This window comes from Pseudophryne corroboree, chromosome 7 (genome assembly GCF_028390025.1).
Source record: "Pseudophryne corroboree isolate aPseCor3 chromosome 7, aPseCor3.hap2, whole genome shotgun sequence".
Taxonomy (NCBI): Eukaryota; Metazoa; Chordata; class Amphibia; order Anura; family Myobatrachidae; genus Pseudophryne; species Pseudophryne corroboree.
This window is the reverse complement of record NC_086450.1, coordinates 33,712,697-33,732,876: the sequence shown is the minus strand read 5'-3', so window position 1 is coordinate 33,732,876 and position 20,180 is coordinate 33,712,697. Positions and strand designations below refer to the sequence as shown.

General features: G+C 46.3%; 1 protein-coding gene across 1 annotated transcript in view; it reads left to right on the top strand.

Moving 5' to 3' along the window:
• The first annotated feature begins 14,924 nt into the window (after positions 1-14,924).
• The window catches only part of LOC134944328 (NACHT, LRR and PYD domains-containing protein 12-like), a 227,599-nt gene continuing 222,343 nt past the window's right edge, over positions 14,925-20,180 (top strand). The window contains exon 1 of the mRNA XM_063932908.1: positions 14,925-15,009. The gene's annotated coding sequence lies outside the window, so the exon portion shown is untranslated. The remainder of the gene's footprint in view (positions 15,010-20,180) is intronic.

The following is a 20,180-nucleotide window of genomic DNA, read 5'->3' as shown; positions in this document are numbered from 1 at the left end:
TTTATCAATGGATGTGATCTCTTTTCATAGTAGTTAAATTATGCTCCCTAGCTTTAACCTTTACTGGACAATAGACAAACCAGTTTTATAATTGCGATAGGTATTGCAATCTTGATTCTGATCTACTGTAAGCACACCTGGGAATTCCAATGACCAACAGAGCTCTGTCACACACCTATTATCATTTATGGCCTAATACCTTTTCTCTACAATGACTCTTGATCTTACTGTGACCTCTCTAGCCTTATTTATGACTAGAGCAGAATAAACCTGTTCCCTACACTGTTTTACCATCTTGCAGTAAAACACAAATATACAGTATATCTATATAAACACATACACAAACCTAATCTCTTAAATCAGCTAAACATTACCTCATACATTCAAACTTATTTCATATCTATTCCTTACTATAGTCAAGGAAATCCCTCCAGCAAACCGATACATTACCGGGTGGAAGAAAAGCAGGCGGCACTCCAAGGTCTTTCAAAATAAACTTTGTATTAAAGATTTACAGCATAATGCAGTGGCAACGTTTCAAGACCATGCTGGTCTTTTCGTCAGGCTATGCATTTAGAAAACGAAAACAAATACAATTGGCAGAACAGTGATTAAAGTGCTTACCTGCCTTATATATCAGTGTGCATAACATGCGGTGTCTCGCGGAGTCCCGGGCCGTCGGCTTCTGGGTGCGTCAGTCCGTCGCTCCGTTCGTGACATCATGGTTGCTGGGCAACCCTGTGAAGCCTCGGGTCCCGTCGCGCCGGGAGAGCTCGCAGTGCTAGAAGGATAATTAAATTGTGAATTATTGGTGCAGTGACATAAAGTAATATGACAGTGGTGTATAATACTATGACAGTGATATATAATAATGTGATGCATTGATATTAACTAATTAAACTGTGCTTTTAAAATCACAAGATTGTAGCTCTATCTGATTGGCTGGTAATCGCATGCAAATTAATTGAACTCTTAATGAAAACTGTTATGTATACTTCTAATTAATAATTATAATTATTTTAGTAATAGATGCATGCTAATATATTATATGATGAGCTGTTATCAAGTTAAAAAGGTATTCCAGGTGAATTTTTCATTTAGTCCGTTTGGTGCAAGAGCTCCCAATAGGAATATCCATTTGGATTCACACTTGTTTAGTAGTTTCTGACGGTCTCCTCCTCTTATCAATGGTGGAATATGGTCTATGATCTTACATCGAAGATCTGATAGATGGTGTCCCTGTTGACGATAATGCCTTGCTACAGGTTGGTCTATATTCTTTCCTTCCAATGCAGCCTTAACCGCTGATCTATGAAGAGCCATACGGTCACGTAGATTTCTTATAGTTTGTCCTACATAGATGAGTCCACAAGGACACGTGATGGTGTACACTATGAAGGCTGTGGTGCATGTTACCACGTGTTTTATTTTATATTCTTGTCCTGTTAGTTGGTTGACAAAAGAGTTTCCTGGTTCCATGTATTTGCAGGTAGTGCATGATATGCATTTATAACATCCTGGTTTTTTTGGTCGTGCCAAAAAGTGTGGTATTTGATTTTGAAGTGACATAAGTTTTTACTAAGCGGTCCCGGATGCTTCTGCCTCTTCTATAACTGGGCATGATGCGAGTATTCTTAAAAATTGGTAGCTCATTGTCTCCTGTGACAATAGGCCACAGGGCTTTAGTTGCTTGTGGGATCACTGCGCTGGCTGTGTTGTAGGTTGTCACAAATGGTATCTTGTTTTTAACTTCTTTTCTTTGTTTATTCTTGGGTTGCAACAGATGTTCTCGTGACATTCGCTGTACTTTGTTTTTTGTTTCTATTAATTCCTTGTGGTGGTACCCTCTAGAGGCAAATTTATCCACCATGGTTAACAAGGCTTGTTCTAAATCTTTTGGATCACTTGAAATCCGGGCTGCTCTGATCATTTGTGAGCGTGGCAATCCTTTAATCAAGGCCGGTGGATGACAACTGCTGTGTAATAACATGGTGTTTCGGTCTGTACTTTTGGTGTATAGGGAAGTTTTCAGTGTTCCCTCCTTGATGCTTATAGTGACATCTAGGTAATTGATGCTAGATGTACTAACTTGATGTGTGAATTTTATTGGATGGTCCATTTGATTGATGTTAGAAATTAATGAAGTTAAGGTTGATAACGGACCTGTCCATATTATCAGCAGGTCATCAATATATCTAGTATATAATGATATATATTTTGAAATTTCTGGATCCGAGAAAAAGAAAATTTGTTCTTGCTGAAACATATATACGTTTGCAAATGACGGGGCCACATTGGACCCCATAGCGCAACCTTTGGTCTGAATGTAATATTGACCGTTGTGTAAGAAATAATTTTTAACCAGGGTGCTTTGCAGCAACTCTAAAAATAACGGAATGGGGATCTCTGTGAACTTATGTTTGTGTAGGAACAATTCCATGGCTATGAGTCCTTCTTGATGAGGGATCACCGTATATAGACTTTTTACGTCTAATGTACACAATATGGTGTTTTCTGGCAATAGCGTTAGGGATTGTAACTTTAGTAAAAGTTGTGTGGTGTCTTTCAAGAAGGTAGATTGTTTGGAGATCAGAGGTTGAATAAGGCCATCTAGGAATTTGGATACTGGCTGCAACAAAGACCCTCTGGCTGAGATAATGGGGCGTGGGGGTGGATTGTTCGCATCCTTGTGAAGTTTTGGTACTGTATATATTATAGGAGTGATGGGGTATTCTGTACTTAATGCTTTGAATGTTCTGTTGTTGATTTGTTGTGTATCGTGGGCTTGTTTTAAAATGTCGTCCAGTTGTGTTTTATACTTCTCAGTCGGGTTGTTGGACAATTTACTGTAAGTGCTTGTGTCCAATAATAACTTGTCTATGTTGTTAATATAAATGTCTGTGTCTTGCAGCACAATGCCTCCTCCTTTGTCCGCTGAGCGGATTGTGATGTTGTTTAGGGCCGACAGTTCTTTGAGAGCCTGGTGTTCTTGTTTGGTAAGATTCGAGCAAATTTTAGGTTTTGCCCCTTGATATTTGCTTACTGAGTCATCCAAGAGTCTATTATAGATTTTTAAGGAGGGATTGTTGGAAACCGGATCAAAGGAAGATCTCTTATATATCAATTGTTGTTTGGGGTCCACTTGGGTGGGAGTGATCTGATGTTGGAAGAATTCTTTAGTTTTTAACGTCCTATGGTGTCCATAGAGATCTATTTTCCAATTCAATTGATTATGGTATGTCGTGGGGATAAATGATAATCCTTTGTTTAGGACCGCTGATTGTGCTGCAGTTAAAGAATGAGACGATAAGTTAAACACTATTTCTTCTTTTTTGTATTTATTGGCGGCTTGGTAGATTCTTTGGTTTTGACCACCTCTCCTGGTTCTTCTGTAGACCGATGGTCTGCCCTTGTTCTTGAAGCCCGATCTAAAGGGATGTCCGGAGTTTTGGTGGGGTCATCAGAGTCGTTGATGTGGAAGTCGCTGTCGCTGTTTGATTGAGAGCGATGTCGAAGATTAGTGTTTCTGGAATCTCTTTTATCTCTCCACGATACTTTTGAACGAGATCTGGAGCGGCCTGTGTTGAAATCAGTACCACTTAACCATCTGTACACTCTGAATTCTTCATAGTCTGTTTGTACAGTATTGAGCTTTTTGTTTTTAAATTTCAGGAGCTCTTGTCTATAATTATTACATTGGGTCTCCATTTTGGCCCACATGGTTTGATGTTTTTTATCATCTAGTATTGGCTTGTATGTGGTAGTTGAGATGTCTAGTTTTTCTTTTGTTTCTTTGAGGATTCTACCCGACTCCTCAATCACGAGCAGCATAAGATCGAAGCTGCATTTATTTAATATGGATATCCATTTGTGGCAAAAGCTTGCATTGTTGCGGCCGATGGTGGGGGTGTTTCTGATGCGAAAACCCCGTGGTATCATTTTTGCTCTAAAATAATTGGAGAGCGATGTCCCATGTAGAAGATAGTCAGTTTCTTTGTTTCTTAATTTCAAAATGGTGTTATATATTTCATCCACTGTAGGGGCATTTTGCACAGGGTGTAGATCAGCACCAAATAATACGGTGTCTGCATGTTCCTGTGTGAGTGTCAGAGTTTCATCCAAATGTGATTTGAGGTCTATAAATGATTTAACCTCGCTGTAAGCCATTAGTGGATCTTTTTTTGTAAACGTGGATCCTGTTGCTGGATGATTAAATTCACCTGGAAATAGTTACCGATGGTATCGATGGTAAGCCGGAAAAAACTGAAAGCAATTGTATATGTCCAAATATTGTAATGTAATATACCCGTGTAAAAAACGGGAAAATTGATATTGTTCCGGTGCCTTGATCCTTAGGGGTACAGGCATGTACCTCAATTGTATAGGATTGTGTTTATCCGGCACTCTAGATGATAAACTTGATTGTGCCCGGGTGCCCTCCTATTTGTGCATACAGTCAAGGAAATCCCTCCAGCAAACCGATACATTACCGGGTGGAAGAAAAGCAGGCGGCACTCCAAGGTCTTTCAAAATAAACTTTGTATTAAAGATTTACAGCATAATGCAGTGGCAACGTTTCAAGACCATGCTGGTCTTTTCGTCAGGCTATGCATTTAGAAAACGAAAACAAATACAATTGGCAGAACAGTGATTAAAGTGCTTACCTGCCTTATATATCAGTGTGCATAACATGCGGTGTCTCGCGGAGTCCCGGGCCGTCGGCTTCTGGGTGCGTCAGTCCGTCGCTCCGTTCGTGACATCATGGTTGCTGGGCAACCCTGTGAAGCCTCGGGTCCCGTCGCGCCGGGAGAGCTCGCAGTGCTAGAAGGATAATTAAATTGTGAATTATTGGTGCAGTGACATAAAGTAATATGACAGTGGTGTATAATACTATGACAGTGATATATAATAATGTGATGCATTGATATTAACTAATTAAACTGTGCTTTTAAAATCACTTGATTGTAGCTCTATCTGATTGGCTGGTAATCTACGTGACCGTATGGCTCTTCATAGATCAGCGGTTAAGGCTGCATTGGAAGGAAAGAATATAGACCAACCTGTAGCAAGGCATTATCGTCAACAGGGACACCATCTATCAGATCTTCGATGTAAGATCATAGACCATATTCCACCATTGATAAGAGGAGGAGACCGTCAGAAACTACTAAACAAGTGTGAATCCAAATGGATATTCCTATTGGGAGCTCTTGCACCAAACGGACTAAATGAAAAATTCACCTGGAATACCTTTTTAACTTGATAACAGCTCATCATATAATATATTAGCATGCATCTATTACTAAAATAATTATAATTATTAATTAGAAGTATACATAACAGTTTTCATTAAGAGTTCAATTAATTTGCATGCGATTACCAGCCAATCAGATAGAGCTACAATCTTGTGATTTTAAAAGCACAGTTTAATTAGTTAATATCAATGCATCACATTATTATATATCACTGTCATAGTATTATACACCACTGTCATATTACTTTATGTCACTGCACCAATAATTCACAATTTAATTATCCTTCTAGCACTGCGAGCTCTCCCGGCGCGACGGGACCCGAGGCTTCACAGGGTTGCCCAGCAACCATGATGTCACGAACGGAGCGACGGACTGACGCACCCAGAAGCCGACGGCCCGGGACTCCGCGAGACACCGCATGTTATGCACACTGATATATAAGGCAGGTAAGCACTTTAATCACTGTTCTGCCAATTGTATTTGTTTTCGTTTTCTAAATGCATAGCCTGACGAAAAGACCAGCATGGTCTTGAAACGTTGCCACTGCATTATGCTGTAAATCTTTAATACAAAGTTTATTTTGAAAGACCTTGGAGTGCCGCCTGCTTTTCTTCCACCCGGTAATGTATCGGTTTGCTGGAGGGATTTCCTTGACTGTATGCACAAATAGGAGGGCACCCGGGCACAATCAAGTTTATCATCTAGAGTGCCGGATAAACACAATCCTATTCCTTACTATATATATCCACCATACACTATGGTTACATCACTTATTTATAATGAATTATTTTAATTCAGACAATATCCATTGCCCTAATATTATACTAAGTGCAGACAATTACCTATAAGGCAACACATTGCAGCCTATGGTGTTGCATGTTAACACACACTTTGCAAATAAAATCAAAATAAAAACGTTTGCAACAGCAATTCCCCTTTTAATTTTATCTCTTTCAATATAAAGTTAAGTATCTTTTGAACAGTCATCTGAAAATCATGTTCTTAATTATCCTAGTAATAATAATTTCTCCCTTTCAAAGGCTCTCTGGCACACATACACAGGCTCACAGCTCACTGCATATCATGCAAAGGTAGAGGTGGAACAGAAGGATGCCAGTGCAGACAGAGCTCAAAGGGGCGTTCCAAAGCCTCTCTGCCGGCTACATTATATGCCATGTGACTGTGGTTACCATGGTAATACAAAATAACTGCAGACTGAAGTTTTTCATGGGATACTGATTTAGTACAGGGCATTAGTGCTCAGAGTCCCCCCTACACATCACTGCTGGGAGCCAGACGAGGATGAAATCCTCTTTTAAACCCGAGGGATGGAACAACTAGCTGGGATACCCGCTTTTGGAAACTGGACCTTGAAGTACATCCGGAGCCTTTGGCTGTGACAAGAACGGATACATCAGCTCACATCGTAGCTCAGCTGGTAGTAACTTTCTGTAAAGTATCTTATGTGTCCATTAGCCGATTGCAAGTAATTTGGTTTAATATGAGGCTACCTGTGTTTCTGTTTAGGCTTTTATTCTTTAGGAAACCATGTAGTATCTCCAAGAGATGTCAAGGGGGCTATTCATTATCCAACTCACTGCGCGTTACGGCAATAGATAATCACCAGTCATTCAGTATAGCTTTGGTGCAGGACAGCTGCTCTGAAGATCAGCTGTCCCGTGATCCCTAACAGTGTTACTGCAGTGTTACTTACACCTGAGGTCATGCATGCACGCACGCGATACCTCTGCTCGCAGTCTGGGGCCCCAGGAAACAACACAATCTGAAGATGGCATTGGTTCACATGGGCAAATTCTCAAAACTTTTCGTTTTCAGAGTTTGCTGAATGTTAGGCGTCCCCATGGGCCCTTAATATTGAATGGGCCGGGTACAAAAAACATGCGGGAACTAATGTTGAAGTGTTGGGTGATGAAGTCATCACATATGATGAAATGCGTTAGAGTGTAGAGCGAGCTGACGTCACAATGTCACATGCGGGAGTAGGACTATCTGCTGGCTGTAGAAACGGAGATGTGGACATTACTTACCAACTGGACGGACACACTTCGGGGGTCAGACAAAGGGCGGTATTCTATTCTTTCTGCCCCCTTCCACACCCATTCTGTTTCTGCTGACGGGCGAGGTATAATCATTTCAGCTTGCTGCCCCCGGGAAAGCGAGGGCACCCAACCGTTTATGCAGCTAAACCTGATTACTATGGGCGCGATATGTGCGATAACGGGAATTACTATAGACAGGAGATTGGGCGTGATATATCATTGGAATACCGCCCTATGTGTTTATCATGTTGTTATTTTATTAGATGTATGTTTTTTATATGTGCTGTGAGTAAAAAGTTAAAACTCTGCTTCACTATGGTGCGCACCCTTGCTATGTTTACGTATATTTATTATACGGCCTCTATATCAGACATTGGGCCTAATTCAAGTTTGCAAGGAAAGGGCTGCGCAATTCTGTCTAATTCTAATTTGAAAGTAGCAGGAGGTTTCTGTAGGAGATAGACGCCTCCTGTTGCATATGCGAGATCCAAGAGTACGCAATCTCGGATCACCATCGCGACCATCGGTCACAATTCGTGATGGTTATAGGCAGCGGCCAGCCTGCGTGAGCTGGCCGTAGGATCCGTACACCCAGGTCCAGGAAGTCTGCGAGCGGCACCACAGACGCGTGACTCGTCATTCCTTCAAAATGAGGAAGAAATGCTCTAATACTTGATTAAAGAGACATTATGGCAACTAATCCATATGCAATATCCCAGTACTTGTAACACAGGGCCTAATTCAGACCTGTTCGCTCGCTAGGGTTTTTTTGCAGTCCTGCGTTCGCATAGTCGCCGCCCATATGGGAGGGTATTTTCACGTTGCAAGTGTGCAAACGCATGTGTAGCAGAGTTGTACAAAAAGATCTTGTGCAGTCTCTACGCAGCCCAGGACTTACTCAGCCGCTGCGATCACATCAGCCTGTCCGGGGCCGGAATTGACGTCAGACACCCGCCCTGCAAACGCTTGGTCAAGCCTGTGTTTTCCAACCACTCCCAGAAAACGGTCAGTTGACACCCACAAACGCCTTCTTCCTGTCAATCTCCTTGCGAACGCCCGTGTGAATGGATTCGCCCAGCCACCCAACTATTCGTTGAGAAGGGCATCTCAGTGCCTGAGCTTTAATACATACTGTATACTTCGGTAAATGGACTCTGCGGTAAACGGTACTAATGCTTACCATGGCGGAAAGCATTAGTACATCCCACCCATAATGTCTTTATTATTTGCATACACACCGCGCCATACCACCTACATCAGGAAGAAGAGTGCGGCTAGTATCCCCTGGGGTACAGGCATGCGTTTGAATGCACAAGGGCTGGGACCCCCCTTCAGGACTTACAGCAGCCCAATTCTAGGTGCAGAATCTCCTCCAATGTATGCCATTAAGTGTCCGTAACCACTCCCGCAGTGCCCATCAGATAGACGATCTTCATGTGCCTGCATAGCCGCCTCCCAGACATTGTCCAATCACTCCCGTGACTGCGCTGACACTGTGGGAAGCATGCGCCGCGCAACGTTTTAGGGAAAATAAGAGAGAGATCATTTGTGTATGTTTGCATTTTTCTATGTATGTATGTACAGTATGCATGTGTGCATTGATGTGCAATATGTATGTACAGTATGTATGCCTGTATCTATGTATGTACAGTATGTATGCCTGTATCTATGTATGTACAGTATGTATGCCTGTATCTATGTATGTACATATGGTATGCATGCACATGTACATTTATGTGCAGTATGTACTGTAGCAAAGCTTCCAGGAGTGTGAGTGAGAGGCAGGGAAGAGACACCAGTGTGGCCGCCGGAAGAATGCTGTGTGTGCCCCTTTAAGAAAGTCTTACTTGCAGCTCCACAGCAGAAGGGGGAGTTAAGTGTAGCCCATGGTCCGGTAACGTGGCCTCAGGGAAGAGAGCTGACTGGACAGTACCAGCTGGAAGCAGCAACGGGTGTTGGGAAGAAGAAAGTGGAGCGTGGTTGTTGGATCGAGGAGGTGCTAGAAGGCAGGGGAATGCGGAGCAGAGGGGTAGCTGAGTCCAGGAGATGGCCACAGGATGCTGGGCAGTGAGTGCAGCGCTGCTGACAGAGAGCAGCGGGATGTTGCCAGGAAGCCAAGTGCCGGAGAGTGGGCATTGAAATGCCACAGCCGAGGACTGGCGAGAGGCGTGTATGTTATGGCCATCTTGAGACAGTGAGGACCATTTGCAGCAGGTGCACCCAGCATATACCTCCATTCCCTGGGTCTGAGTGACTACTGTAAGAAACTGGCAGCCCAGTCACACGCGGGTGTACCCTTCAGCCTCCGCCACCATTGTTATAGACGGAGCAGTACTTAAAGGGTACAGTCAACAGCGCTATGTTTTGCAAGATAAAGCCCGCACAAGGGTGCCTAAAGACTGAGTTTAATGTGAACCCAAAAGGAGATTTTTGTGCTTCAAAGATGGAGTTTTATGCAAGGGCAGGCAGACAGTTATATCTGGAAGGACTGAGTGACTTATGCAAATACAGATCAAGCCCTACAACTGAGAGAAACAGAGTTTGTTCTATTCAAGAGTCCCTCATTGTGAGTAAGTTGCCGTTAAAAGGGGGCTCTACCATTCCTTGGCTAGTTACAGCCTCTTTGGATTAAAGATTAAGCTTCATTGACGTTTTCCCAACCCAGGATTCCCCAAGATTTGTGTCCCATTCCCCCATTTACACGCTGTGGTGCAGTCGACTTCAACCAGAACTCCAACGATATTTGCCGGTGAAGATATTTGTTACCTTGGCTAGGGAAAGCTAGGAACTTATTATTTAGGATTACTGAGTATACTGCTAGCATTCGTCTTGTCATCACATCATAGAGTGGAACACAAAGTGTCTGATATTATTTCATGATTTCAATTATTGATGTTAATTTGTGATTCCATCTTCATCCAGATTCCAATGACTTTCCTTCTGTGATTAGATGATCTTTTGTGGTGTGAACTGTACTGAATTGCATGTTACTATTCTGTTTGAATGCCAAAGACCTCTTTTTGTGATTTACAATATTGCAACGTACTTTAATCAAACAATCAATCACTCCACATCCAGAGTTCATTGCGCGTCAATAAAAATACTTCCTGTTGGAATTGCTGACTCACTTCTGATTCATAACAATCTATCCTACCTCTCTGAGCACAGTACTACAAAACAAGGTACGGGGCACAAGATTTCAGAGTAAAGGTCCATCACATAGCCACCCAACACCTGTGATACCTCTCTCAACCACTTACACATACCCTGCCAATCCCAGGGGTGTTACACTAGCAGTTACCAAGAGGCTGTGAGTGAGAGGCTGTGGAGAGCTAGCAGTTACCAGGAGGCTGTGAGTGAAAGGCAGGGGAGACACTAGCAGTTACCAGGAGGCTGTGAGTGAGAGGCTGGGGAGACACTAGCAGTTACCAGGAGGCTGTGAGTGAGAGACAGGAGAGACAAGCAGTTAATTAGAGGCTATGAGTGAGAGGCAGGGGAGACACTAGCAGTTACCGGGAAGCTTTGAGTGAGAGGCTGTGGAGAGCTAGCAGTTACCAGGAGGCTGTAAGCGAGAGGCAATGAGACACTGGCAGTTACTGGGAGGATGTGAGTGAGAAGCTGAGGAGTCACTAGCAGTTACCAGGAGGCTGTGAGTGAGAGGCTAGGGAGACACTAGCAGTTACCAGAAGGCTGTGTGTGAGAGGCAGGGGATACACTAGCAGTTACCAGGAGGCTGTGAGTGAGAGGCTAGGGAGACACTAGCAGTTACCGGGAGGCTGTGTGTGAGAGGCAGAGGAGACACTAGCAGTTACCAGAAGGCTGTGAGTGAGAGGCAGGGGAGACACTAGCAGTTACCAGGAGGCTGTGAGTGAGAGGCAGGGGAGACACTAGCAGTTACCAGGAGGCTGTGAGTGAGGCAGGGGAGACACTAGCAGTTACCAGGAGGCTGTGAGTGAGAGGCAGGGGAGACACTAGCAGTTACCACGAGGCTTTGAGTGAGAGGCTGGGGAGACACTAGCAGTTACCAGGAGGCTGTGAGTGAGAGGCAGAGGAGACATTAGCAGTTACCGGGAGGCTGTGAGTGAGAGGCTGGGGAGACACTAGCAGTTAATTAGAGGCTGTGAGTGACAGGCTGGGGAGACACAAGCAGGTACCGAGAGGCTGTTAATTTTGAGGCTGGGGAGACACTAGCAGTTACTGGGAGGCTGTGAGTGAGAGGCAGGGGAGACACTAGCAGTTACCAGGAGGCTGTGAGTGAGAGGCAGGGGAGACACTAGCAGTTACCAGGAGGCTGTGAGTGAGAGGCAGGGGAGACACTAGCAGTTACCAGGAGGCTGTGAGTGAGAGGCTGGGGAGACACTAGCAGTTACCAGGAGGCTGTGAGTGAGAGGCAGGGGAGACACTAGCAGTTACCAGGAGGCTGTGAGTGAGAGGCTGGGGAGACACTAGCAGTTACCAGGAGGCTGTGAGTGAGAGGCTGGGGAGACACTAGCAGTTACCAGGAGGCTGTGAGTGAGAGGCAGGGGAGACACTAGCAGTTACCAGGAGGCTGTGAGTGAGAGGCAGGGGAGACACTAGCAGTTACCAGGAGGCTGTGAGTGAGAGGCAGGGGAGACACTAGCAGTTACCAGGAGGCTGTGAGTGAGAGGCTGGGGAGACACTAGCAGTTACCAGGAGGCTGTGAGTGAGAGGCAGGGGAGACACTAGCAGTTACCAGGAGGCTGTGAGTGAGAGGCTGGGGAGACACTAGCAGTTACCAGGAGGCTGTGAGTGAGAGGCTGGGGAGACACTAGCAGTTACCAGGAGGCTGTGAGTGAGAGGCAGGGGAGACACTAGCAGTTACCAGGAGGCTGTGAGTGAGAGGCAGGGGAGACACTAGCAGTTACCACGAGGCTTTGAGTGAGAAGCAGGGGAGACACTAGCAGTTACCAGGAGGCTGTGAGTGAGAGGCTGGGGAGACACTAGCAGTTACCAGGAGGCTGTGAGTGAGAGGCTGGGGAGACACTAGCAGTTACCAGGAGGCTGTGAGTGAGAGGCAGAGGAGACATTAGCAGTTACCGGGTGGCTGTGAGTGAGAGGCAGGGGAGACACTAGCAGTTAATTTAAGGCTGTGAGTGACAGGCTGGGGAGACACAAGCAGGTACCGAGAGGCTGTTAATTTTGAGGCTGGGGAGACACTAGCAGTTACCGGGAGGCTGTGAGTGAGAGGCAGGGGAGACACTAACAGTTACCAGGAGGCTGTGACTGAGAGGCAGGCTCGGGAGACACTAGCAGTTACCAGGAGGCTGTGAGTGAGGCAGGGGAGACACTAGCAGTTACCAGGAGGCTGTGAGTGAGAGGCTGGGGAGACACTAGCAGTTACCAGTAGGCTCTGAGTGAGAGGCAGGGGAGACACTAGCAGTTACCAGGAGTCTGTGAGTGAGAGGCAGGGAAGACACTAGCAGTTACCACGAGGCTTTGAGTGAGAGGCAGGGGAGACACTAGCAGTTACCAGGAGGCTGTGAGTGAGAGGCAGGGGAGACACTAGCAGTTACCAGGAGGCTGTGAGTGAGAGGCTGGGGAGACACTAGCAGTTACCAGGAGGCTGTGAGTGAGAGGCTGGGGAGACACTAGCAGTTACCAGGAGGCTGTGAGTGAGAAGCAGGGGAGACACTAGCAGTTACCAGGAGGCTGTGAGTGAGAGGCAGGGGAGACACTAGCAGTTACCACGAGGCTTTGAGTGAGAGGCAGGGGAGACACTAGCAGTTACCAGGAGGCTGTGAGTGAGAGGCAGGGGAGACACTAGCAGTTACCACGAGGCTGTGAGTGAGAGGCTGGGGAGACACTAGCAGTTACCAGGAGGCTGTGAGTGAGAGGTTGGGGAGACACTAGCAGTTACCAGGATGCTGTGAGTGAGAGGCAGGCTGGGGAGACACTAGCAGTTACCAGGAGGCTGTGAGTGAGAGGCTGGGGAGACACTAGCAGTTACCAGGAGGCTGTGAGTGAGGCTGGGGAGACACTAGCAGTTACCAGGAGGCTGTGAGTGAGGCTGGGGAGACACTAGCAGTTACCAGGAGGCTGTGAGTGAGAGGCTGGGGAGACACTAGCAGTTACCAGGAGGCTGTGAGTGAGAGGCTGGGGATACACTAGCAGTTACCAGGAGGCTGTGAGTGAGGCTGGGGAGACACTAGCAGTTAATTAGAAGCTGTGAGTGAGAGGCAGCGCAGTGGAGTTACTGAGTGTGAGACATGTCTGAATTGTAAGTAGAAATATAAGTAGAAATGAGACTTGAATACAGCCAGGGGGAAGTGGGAGAGGATTTAGGGTGTATGAGGAAGCTTGGTCACTGTGGTCAGGGTAGACAAGGACGGGCTAGCTGGAAGCCTTATGCAGAGGAGAGCACTCTGTATATGGAAGTAGGGGTCTTCTGCTCCAAAACTCAGACCTTGAGGAAGGACAGAGATATAAAATGTATGTACACCTGTCTTACTGTATGTAGACGTCCATAGTCCGAAATCTACTTCCAAGTCTGTCACATTGCAGGAAGCCGGCTGTCCCGGAGGAGGTAATATAACATATCTGTATAATATATTGTAGCATATTGTGTTATTATACTTGTTATATCATTAATGTACATTGCATACTGTAATATATACACAAAGCAATGTAGCTGTAGTAACTGATCTGTATTGTACAATACTATATATCAGTAACGTACATTGTATACTGTAATGTATACACACAGCAATGTAATAACGGATCTGTATTATACAATAAGATGGGGGTATTTATTAAAGCGTGGAGAAAGATAAAGTATCAACCAATCAGTTGCTGTCATTTTTTTAAACACATCCTGTAAAATGAGAGTTAGGCGCTAATTGGTTAGTGCTTTATCTCTCTCTACATTTTCTCCTGCAGGGTCCACAGGTTATCCACAGGATAACATTGGGATATGGTGGAGCGACAGCGGATCTTGCACCAAACGGTCAAAGCTTTTTGGCCTCCCAGCATGCAGCGGGCCCGTCCTTATATCCCCGCCTCCTGGCTCAGGCAAATCATTTTTTTTGTTTGGTGTGACAGGAGCCGGACCATGGTCTAAGGGCTGCTGGGTTTTAGCAGCCATAAGCTTTTTGATTTTATTTTTATAGTCTTACTATTTTTTCTAAGTGATCTTTCTAAACAGCGTCTTATACGCCTTAGAAAGAGTCGCTCCAAAAACTCCCCACTGGGTCGCGACAACGCTTACTCACAAGTACAGTGCTGTATCGGCTGGTGTCTGTGTCGGATAAAACTAGCAGGTCCAGCAGACGTTACCAGGCTGTGGCCGGAGTCCGCATTTTCTTATGAGGAGACTACCAAACAGTTGCTGACGCGGCTGCCACCGAGAGTGCACCAGCGCTAGGCCTTAGGGATCATAGGCTCCATGGGTAATATGAGGCCGCGATCCCTAGGGTTGATGTCAGCAGTGAAGAGTCAGATCCACCCCTGGTCGCCCCTCCCCCCGGTTCATGACAAGTTTCCTCAGAGTCTCCCACCATGAACTGTTTTCCCGCTTCTGTCCGAGACGCTATGTACTAAGGAACCCAGTTGCAGTATAGGCGGCTGTGTGACTGGTGCGTCTGTGTTCACTTGGGTGTCTGTGTTCACTATAGGTTTCACGGAGCGTCTGGATCCATTCAGCGTTCGCAAACGTATTGATCGGTCCTGGAATCGGGGTAAGTCTCCCTGTATCCCAGTCTACTGAGTATGGGTTATACAGCACTAAGGGGGTCATTTCGAGTTGTTCGCGCGTTATATTTTATTTTTTTTATTAGTCGCAAACTGCGCATGCGCAATGTACGCAGCGCACCTGCGCCAAGTAAATTAGCAAAAAAGTTTGGTATTTTACTCACGGCCTAACAAAGTTTTTTCATCGTTCTGTTGATCGTAGTGTGATTGACAGGAAGTGTGTATTTCTGGGCGGAAACTGCCCGTTTTCTGGGAGTTTGTGGAAAAACGCAGGCATTTCCGGGAAAAACACGGGAGTGTCTGGAGAAACGGGGGAGTGGCTGGGCGAACGCTGGGCGTGTGTGTGACGTAAAACCAGGAACGAAACCGACTGAACTGATCGCTATTTGTGAGTAGGTTTGGAGCTACTCAGAAACTGCTAAGAAATTTCTAATCGCAATTCTGCTAATCTTTCGTTCGCATTTCTGCTAAGATACACTCCCAGAGGGCGGCGGCTTAGCGTGTGCAATGCTGCTAAAAGCAGCTAGCGAGCGAACAACTCGGAATCACCCCCTAAGTCTCTATCTACCTTTTGAGTACGAATAGTTGGATAGGTGCATAATGCATATGAGCCTGATAATATTACTGTGCTTTCTTTCGCTATGCATCTGAATACGGTTAAAACTTTTATAAAGTATGTTTCTCCTAAATGTATGTTTCTCCTACATACTTGAAATGCAGCTGTAGTTGATTATGTGCTCATTTTGCTTATTATACTAACTAGGTGCTTCATCGCGCCCTACGGGCGCTCTTCACACCGTCGTAAGGGGCTACGCCCCCTTAACCCCTGTACGCCGTTCAATATATGTATTATATGAAGTATACCTGCATTCCTAGTTTTGTGAGCGGTTCAATATTGCACAATTAAAGGGCGTTGGATGGTGAAGGGGCGTTGGATGGTGAAGGGGCGTAGGCCCTTGCGACGGTGTGAACAGCGCCTGCAGGGCACACTGTACAGAATGCAGCGGGTGTGGGGGGGAAAGCGGATGGGGTCGTTAGGCGCTGCGGGTGGGGATGTGCGGGGGAGTGGGATCCAGAGGCGGTATGGGTGGGGGAGGGTGGGGGGTGCCGCGGGTAGGGGAGGGGCAGGTACGGGGTTCTGGGGGCTGGGTGAGGGGGTTCCAGAGGGGCTGCAGGTGGGGAAGGGGTGAGTGCGCTGCTGGTGGGGTAGGGGGTCCAGAAGAGATGTGCGTTGGGGAGGGGCAGGTGCGGGGGTGCAGCAGATGGGGGAGGGGGTCCAGAGGCGGTGCAGGTGGTTGAGGGGCGGGTGCAGTGGGGCAGCGGGTGGGATAGGGGGTCAGGATGTGCTGCGGGTGAGGGAGGGGCGGTTGCGGGGGTTGACGGTGGATGGGGGAGGGTGTCTGTAGAGGCTGTGGATGGGGGGGCTGTGGTTGGGAGGGTCTGTGGTTGAGGGAGGGGCAGGGCAGTGGGGGCCGTGGCTGGTGTAGGGGGTCTGGAGGGTCCGCATGTGAGGGAGGGGTGGTGGTGCGGCGGATGGTGAATGAGTCCAAAGGCGCTACAGGTGGTGAATGGGCAGGTGCGGCGGGTAGGGGAGGGTCAGGTACGGGGATCTGGCGGATGGGGGAGGGGGTTCCGGAGGCGCTGCAGGTGGGGAAGGGGCGAGTGCGCCGTGTGTGGGGGAGGGGCAGGTGCAGCACATGGGGGAGGGGGTTGGGAGGTGCTGCGGGTGGTGGAGGGGCGGGTGCAGTGGGGCAGGCTGTCAGAAGGTGGTGCGGGTGGGGAAGGGGTGAGTGCGCTGAGGGTGGGGTAGGGGGTCCAGTAGCGATGCATGTGGGGGAGTAGCAGGTGCGGGAGTGTGGCAGATGGGGGAGGGGGTCTGGAGGCGCTGCGGGTGGTTGAGGGGTGGGTGCAGTGGGGTAGGAGGTCAGGAGGTGGTGCGGGTGGGGTTGGTTGCGGGGAATGACTGCGGATGGGGGAGGATGTCTGTAGATGTTGTGGGTCTCCTGCGGATGGGGGTGTGCGGATGGGATGTTCTGTGGATGAGGGAGGGGCAGCGGAGTGGGGTGCGTGGGTGGTGTAGAGGGTCTGGAGGCGCTGCGTGTGGGGGAGTGGCAGGTGCGGTGGATGGTGGAAGGGTCCGAGGGCAGTGCGGGTGGTGGATGGGTGGCTGCGGGTGTGCTGCAGGTGCGGTATGGGGTGAGGAGGCGTTGCGTGTGGGGGATGTGCGGCTGCGGGGGTTGACGGTGGATGGGGGAGGGTGTCTGTAGAGGCTGGGGGGTCTGTAGGCGCGGAATGTGGGGGTGGGGTGGTGGTGCAGCGGATGGTGGAAGGTGGTGGATGGGCGAGTGTGGGGGTGCCACAGGTGGGGTAGGGGGTAAGGAGGCGCTGGGGGTGGTTGTCCATTAGCAGCAGCAGGTCCGCAGGCCACCCAGGCGCAGTGTCAGGGTAACTGTGCGGTGTCCCTGCTCCCGCGTGAGGCGCTCTGCCTCACATTTCCCACGCCCCCCCAGCCAGGCACATGTCCCCCCCCAGCCAGGCACATCTCCCCCCCAGCCAGGCACGTGTACAGTATATCCCCCCCTCCCCTCCAGGCACATCTTCTCCCCCCCCCCTGCCAGGCACATGTGTGTCCCCCCAGCCAGGCACACCTCCCTCGGCAGCTGGGGAGCACTTTTATCCCCTGCTTGATATATATATCTCTCTTATGCCCATGTCATATTCCACATCCCTCACAAGTAAGGTTATGGAACAATTTCAAGGCTTATAGTATTAGTGCAGTGATAACACAGGGCAGTTTATACCCCTGTATACTGGCAGTTATAAAAGTGGGGATAAAAGTGATTGATAACTGTGTATCATATTACAGGATACTAAGTACAACTACTGTCAGTACATAACTGAGCACTAATTAAATATAGACGCAGACCCTCCAACATGACCCGCCCCACTAGGTACAAAATGCTCTGTTTCTGGACTTCCCTCTTAATTTATGATTTCCATCACCTGTGTTGAACTAGTTAAATGATAAGAAAGCTGTTTCTTCACAGGTGATGGCAAAAATAAATTAAGAGGGAAGTCCAGAAACAGAGCATTTTGTACCTAGTGGGGCGGGTCATGTTGGAGGGTATGTAGACGCACTATTTCTTATTGGGGCTATATAGCACACGAATGTACAACAATCCAAGCAGGAGAATATGAATTGATCCCTTGCAGAATGGTGTGTGTATGATCAACGTATAATGATATCAGCTTGAAAGGCTGCATAACATAATAAATAAATCTTGCATGCATGCACTGTACATATATATATGACTGCTTGGTTATAATAAAGACCTTAATGTGTATTGTGCTCATAATAAGAAACCACCTCTAACCATACTTTATTTAGTAAGAGATACTGCAGCTCTCCATTCACAAGACAGTATGGCTACAACATAGCTAGATATCCTGCTTAAAATTAGCAACATTTGTATCGAGACAGCAATCTGGGACCAGGTGCAACATATAAAAGTAACTATTATCTCTGGCAGGATTGAAGCACAGAATATCTGCACTGGGAATCCTTGCCCTTATCAAAAACAACAGAAGGCTCAAATATAATTAGGAGCAAATTTTGTTCATAATAATACAATAAGGTTGTTATAGATTTATGAAGAATTTTATCAATCAGGGATTATCACAATAATAATCAAGAATACACAAATAGATATATATATGTCCCACTTTTTTTCTTTTTAGGAATATAACATTGGAATACCAAGCTATATAAAACATCAATAAATGACATGCGGCACACGGCTCTGATTTTAATCTTCTTTATTATTTGACACTAGGACAAATACATTCTCTCTTTTTCTTTATTTGTCCATTTTTCTGATTCACGTCTATCATTCTATATTGTTTTTATATTTCACTTTCACGGCCCAATTTAGGGTCATAATACTTCATATGGGACATCAATAAAGTTCATTCATTCCATATGGGTATTGGTAGGCAATATAAATCAAGTGTTAATATAGATATATAAATAAAAAAAAGTATAGAAACACAGATTTAATATCAAAAATCTTTATTGGTCTTGGGAAAAGAGTGCACCCAGAGAAACTGATCCCCTTTTTCTTACCTTGTTCGTTTGCTATAATTCTGTCAGTTTTCTCTGTCTATTCCGATCCTCAATGTTAGTGCTAAGCAGGGTAGGGTCAGAATGTATGTCACTTTAACACATCTTAAAGTAATTACAGTCACAAATTGTGTAGTACACTGTGAAAGTGTCTGATTATTTATCATGTCTAGGAGCGGCAAGGGTGACGAAAATACACTCACAGCTGCACCTATACTCATATCATGTCCGTCATGCAAAGCTGGATTAACCTCTCAGGATCTGGTTCAGGATGGGTTGTGTGCAAACAGGCTCGGACTGGCCCACAGTGGTATAGGGGAAACCACGGTTCTAGACGGTGCACTTGAATTATATATTATACATATGTTATCTTATACTGCGCAGGATTATGATGTATTCTCTACAGTACATTGCTGTCATTAATCTGGCACATTATCATGCATGCATTAGCATTAATTACTATATAAATTATCAAGGAGTCCAGACCAGGTACTCTATAATGGTTATAGACAAAGAAAACCAAATAGCAGCGCTAATAAAGAAATTAATTGAATAGAAGGATTGAGTACTAATTAATGATATTTAATCAAACATAAAAACAATTCACTAGCACAATCATAAAAATATGGATATAAAATCAAACATTACTAAAAAAGGGGGGGGTCACATTTATGGCTGCCTAATTTGTGTGTAGTCCGTTCCTGATTAATATAGACCGGATAGTAGATAGATGAATAGTTGTCCCTGGACTGACAATGCAGTCAGAGGGTTAGAAGTTATTTACCACAATTGGCCGCTGGAGGTAATAGTCCCTTAAAGTTGTAATTGCGGGTCCTCACTGCATCGCGGTATCCTCCTTGGTTAGAAAGGAATGGTGGTAGTCCTGTTGTTAACAGTCGGTGCAATGATTTAGCTCAGCACAATGTCCAGTCCTGGTCCGGATACACAAAGTCAGCGATTCTCATAAAGGTGGTGACCCCAATGGCTTGCTTCCTGATGCGTTTCGCTGCAGGTCCTGCAGCTTTATCAGAGGTCCTC